Genomic DNA, 5,910 nt, shown 5'->3' on the forward strand with positions numbered 1-5,910 from the left:
AATCCAGTAGGCATTTCCATCAGCTTGATCTTGTTTAGCTCAAGGCATGCCAAAGAAAGGTGGATCCTTGGTTTGTTTATCTATCCCCTTTGCTGGTCCTTAACTTGCCTTCTTTTTCAAAAATCAAAAGGAGATGACAAGCATTACTTCCAAGTAGCTTGACAAATAGCTATTTTGTCTTACGTCCTGTATTAAGAATCACTAATTTGCATTATAGTTTTATTTTGTTACAGTTATTTTATTTTGCTTAATCCTCATGTTGTTCAGTGATGCTGATCAACAATGCAGAAAAGCCTAAAGGAAAATATGTAGTTTCTGCATCAGGGTCTTCATTTTACAATACATTTATATAGCACTTATTGCAATGGAGCTTTGATGTGACTGACTTCTGGGAATAACTGGCAATATCAATATTAAATAATGATAATAATGCACAACTTCCTTGCTTGTTTCATTTTAATCATATGCTCAGTATAGTTCAGATACAACAGTTCACCATAAGGCAGTGTATATCCTTGATCTGATTCACTCTTATTTACACCCATGTAAAACAGGAATAATGCAATACAGCTGGTGTAAGAGAATGAAAAAAATGAAACATCCTATTTTCTCTTTCAATCCCTTAATTTCAAATTTTTTATGACAGCTTTCTTACAACAGGTGTTGAAAAGCTAGTTCAGTTCAGGTTGCCTGAAACTTCTCACAATAAAAGCCTTACTTTTAATTGCATACAACTTTGCCAGGCATCAGGCTACCAGCTGAAATTTTTCACGCCAGATGTCTGACTTAGATTGAATATTGATTTTCTTTTCTTCAGCATTTCAGCAAAAACAATCTTAGTTGCTTCTGAGATTCACATAAACATTGAATAAAGCAGCAACAGAAATTGACTGGAGCTATATTTTAAATATATAAATCTGTACAAAAATGCTACCCATTCTCTTAGTGTGTTCTACAGATAAAATTACCCGTATTTGTGAAGCACTAAAACTCTGCACTGCAGGAACACGTGGAGAAAATCACCAGTTTTGTTTTCATTGCAAACTTTGAACAAAGTGCAATGTGTAAGGCCACGTGATTAATGAGGAAAATAAATAGAAATAGTGAAGATTTACTCTTACTGAAAGAGACAGGCATTTCAGGGAAAAAGTAGTATATGATCATGCAGTTAAAGACTATCATAAAAGGTATGTGGACAAGAGGACTGTACTAAGATTTCACATACGGTTTTAATTCTGCTTTTCTTATGTTTTTAAGTACTAAACTTTACAGTCTTATCATTCTTTAGTGGTTTATTTTTTATACTATAGACTGACAGAAACTATGCCACACAGTATTAAACAATATGTCACGTGTGGTATTTGCCACAGTAGGAAAAAAGCTGTTTCTCTGACATTTTATCCAGTTTACTATCAAAAGAGTCACATCAGTGATCTACACTGTCTGGAATCCTGAGAGCTCAAAACTGCAGCTGTATCTGTATCTTCCTGCAAGGTAACCGGGGACTGTTAATACCTTTCAAATATATCTTCCAAAAGAGTTCTCATCCAGGTGGTTTTTCTGAGCTGTTGAGCAAATGGATAATTTCTTTGGGGACTCCATGGTTAATAAAGAAACTGCAGAGGGAATCTAAGATGGATACTATCCCCAAAACCACAAACTGATTGAGAGGCCCTTTTTTAGAATAATTCTACCATAAACCTTTCTGTAGCATCTGTCTCAGGAAAGCTTTTATTACAGGCCTTAAACTAAGCTGTAGTAAAAGCTTTCTTACTAAGGGAACGCTCATCAAAACCCTTCCTTTTCAAGGAAGCTAGTGGTTTTTTAAGTAACTCTGTAATCCAATCTTATAAAATGCATAATTACACCATGCAAATTTTAAACATAGAAATCTATCAGAAAATAGAACTTTACCTCAAAGGTATATTTAGCCAGATAGATATTTATTCCTTAGAGGTTTTACATAATGACTTAAACCTGTGGCTTCTCAAATACTGTAAATTACAGTTCTTAACATAGATGTTCACTGGGGTTAGACTTCAGTTTCTGTCCCTCACATTTCCTATTGTTCAGACTCCTCTGGAAGACCAACTAGCAGGAAGCATTAAGAAAAAGAAGGTGGGTGGCAGTTTAGCCTGACTGGCCCTAAACAAATGTTTTTATTTTGATCAGCTCCATGAGTTGTATCCAGGGAGACCTTTTTCTAAGCAAAGTCTCAGTGACAGACATAGGTTCAAAACACAAAAATCTTCACTGTTACCAAGAGGGAGTTCAAATAACTATATGTAGGCTCAAGAAATCTTTGGAAATATTACAACATCTTTGCTTTAAAAATGGCAGGTATTGTACATGAAAGCATGGAAGTTACCATTGTTTCCACAAAACATTCCTCAATAGCTGTGTAAAGAAGTGAAGGAGGAAGGAGTACCAGATACAGCTGGGTAGCAAGGACTGGCTTGAAAAGTAAAAGCTCAAGTTAAGCCATCTAATTTGGGATGAAAAACTGTGTTCTGAAACAATCTGTACCTTTAGCCTTCTGCTCCTTGATAGGTATCCTGCCTCTGCACAAACTCTCCACAAAAATATTCAAAGGATTTGAATGTCACTGAAAGAAACATTCATCTTAGTATTTGAAAAATGGCCACCAAAAAAAAAAAGACTTGAGGCCAGTTTCTGTTAGCGGAGTAAATCTCAAGTACATTCAGTAACTTAGTTTGAATTGTTCCAGGTTTGCACTGTGGCTAATTAAAGTAAAACCTGGCCCTTCATCAGTGTCTCATAAAGCCTATAAGGTAAAATTGAGAGCTGGATAGCCCAGTGCAGGATGAGCCCTTGGAAGCTTGCAGCAGGCAGGAGTGAGGATGCAGGATTACTTGCAAAACTTTATTTACCAAGGTACCAGTATTCATCAGATTACTCTTTAGTGCTTCATACTGATTCAGCTAACTTAACCTAAAATGAAAGAGCAGTAAGGGATCTTCTGTCAACCCACCCTACCTGTCAACTTTGGACTGTCCTACTATGGGGTTATCAAGTCTACTACTCTCACTGTTCAGAGCAAGACTCCTACAAGGGGCAGACGCAGCCCATGGTGATGGGCGGCCATGAACCACCACCAAGGATAGAAAAACTTGAACATGATTCAAGGTGAGTAAATGAAGGCTTCTGAGCCAACTTTCTTAAATATGAAAACTAAGTTTTAAGATTTCTTTTCTGAACAGCATGTTTTCAAGCTATGTTCTTTAAAAAAAAGAAAATTATGTTCAAATGAAAATAGTTGTTTTAGAAGCCACAAACTGCCAATGGACTGCCTCTTTCCTGGAAAATATGATCTCAGTTCTAAGCATTTGGATAGCAGAAGTAATTCTCTTTGGAAATGTGGTTGGGTCTAGTATGGAATCTGCCTTGCAGTTGCAGTTAGTATCTGTCGCACCATAGTGCATCTTTTCCCAAGAGCCATAAAATTTACTGGTACTCATTTGTGCACACCCTCAGATATCACGAGAAATGAGCTTTCTGTATGGCTGTGGTTGATGGATGCTGTTGGGGTGCAGCTGGCAGAATGCACACAGGGATCCAGCGTAGCAGGGTCCTTTCCCAAAACAAAGCACGAGAAAACTACCTGAAATAGTAACAGTGGATGAGCAAAGAAGGGACAGTAAATTATTAAATTAATGTTCACACCTCACCAAAACTATTGTCTCGGTCTTTCCAAGCTGCATCCAGGTGAAGGCAGCTTCAAATCCTAAAGCCATATCAGCTCAAGGGGCCTATAGCTTAAATGAACACCGCATGAAAGAATGTATGATTTAACTTATTTGTAGTTAAGTAACTACAGGAGTAGATACACATGTAAGGTAAAACGTGGCCAGTGCAGTCAATTCATTGCGTGGAAGGTGGCAAACCATTCCTGATTATCAAGGAGATAAAAATTGACAAAAGAGGCTAAACAAATAAAAATTAATACATTTTTGGGATTCATTGTAATGAATTTCATTAAAATATAATTAATTTAGAATTAATTAATTTATAGACATGAAAAACAAGTGTTAATTAGGCCCACTAAGGACAACAGGAATTTGTTATAGTCTTCAGTGAAGACAGCAGTTGGGATTTAATCTAAGAACGCTTTTTTTTTTTTTTTCCCCATTGGTTAGCATTTTTTTGAATTTGCCTAAGGCATACTTTGGCTAACACTTTTTCCGATAATTTTCCATACTTTGTGTTGTCATGACTTCTATCTCTGTATTAAGCTGGAGAAAACAAGACTAAAATGTAATTAAAACTTTCTGTGAATTTAATTTAACGTCCATTTTAGCATCCAAGCATTTTCTATCACATTTTAATTGCTGGAACTGGTTTATTTATTCTTAATTGAGACACTCTCAACATTGTTTCCAAGGTCTCTGACTTCTACTTCTTATTTATATTGTGTTTACTTCTGACAGGATTTCTGTTTAGAAGGTGCCTTGATGCTCCCTTGTGCCTAAAATGTGTCTCTCTTGCCTTTTACTGGGCTGAGGTTTTTACTGCAGACTCCCAAAGCAAAGGTTGCATCGCTAGCGTCACTCAACAACCCATGAGATTGGCTGACAAAAATAGTAACATTTCTAACCTTTAATTCTTTGGCCACCTTTATTTGGGCTTCGTCAACCAAGCCCAGGGACTTGAAAGCAGTATTATGCACACAGCTTATGAGTATGCAATCATAATTTACTGCACATAATATACATAATAAATGGCCGGGGCTAACATGCTACCTAGCGTGATACGCTCAGCAGTACACGAGCAGGCAGCCGAAGCCGCTCTGCTGGCCAGGCAGCTGGCAAACAGGCAGGAAAGTGCCAGCCCTTGGGTCGTTCCTTGCAGTGGGCTGAGTGCTGCTGATTTGCCACCTTCCTCTTCTCTGTTTTTACATCTTCCCACATCACAATTTTCCTCTTGAGTCTAGGATGATTTTATATTTTCTGCTTTAAATTAGTTCTTTTACCAATCTCAGTCCTGTACTCCTGAGGGCTTTTTATTTCTACTTTTCTATCCTGCATGAGCCAATGGCCCATGTTACCTGTCTCTCAAGAGCTGACAGTGACTACTACAGCTCAGCATGACCTCCCCTTTGTAAAAACTGGGGCAAGGGCACGTGTGGGTCCTCTTTGCACACGTACCCTTATTCTCAGCACTTAGAGGCTCACTGTCCAGCATCATCTGGAGACAAGAGAGCAAGAGTCCTTTCCCGGGAAAGATGATACTACCATAGCTCTGCAGGTGAGGTTTGTAAGAGGCACAGCAAAAAGGGAGATCCCCAAGAACTAGCTGCCCTGCAGCTGGGAAACGCGGCTGCACATTCAGTCAAGTTTGGAAGCGAGCTGTGGGGAAAGATGGTCCTGACCAGCCCCACACAGCCATGCCTTGGCTTGGTGCTTGCCCAGCGTTAGGCCCAAGGGCGGTGCGGGAAGGGTGCCAGGGAGGGGAATGAGAGCACAGAGCTCACCTTCCCCCTCCCTGCCTCGGCTGTCTCCCCTTCCTCCAGCCCTCCTTTCAGTGTGTCTCTTTTGATCAGCCCTTTCTTTCCTTCCTTTCTCTTCCCTGTTGGTTTGGCACGATCCTGTTCCTTCCTTTCTCCCCCCCATTCCCTTTTGTTTTCTCACCCCAATTTTACTTCCTAGCCCCCCTTCCCGGCCGTGACACGACAATCACTCTCCCTTGAGTCATCCTTACTTCCCCCCAACGTCCCCCAGCACTCTGACGTCTTTCCCCCTTCCTCCCCCCAGCTCTGACGGACACGGTCCTCTCACCCCACTCAACCCTCCTCCTTTATAAAGGGATTTTCCTCTTTTTAATCCACGAGCCCCCCGTCGCAGCCTCAGCACTCCGGGCACCGCCGGCACCGCGGGGGAAGAGACGACGATC

Source organism: Ciconia boyciana, chromosome 1, assembly GCF_034638445.1.
Source record: "Ciconia boyciana chromosome 1, ASM3463844v1, whole genome shotgun sequence".
NCBI classification, from domain to species: domain Eukaryota; kingdom Metazoa; phylum Chordata; class Aves; order Ciconiiformes; family Ciconiidae; genus Ciconia; species Ciconia boyciana.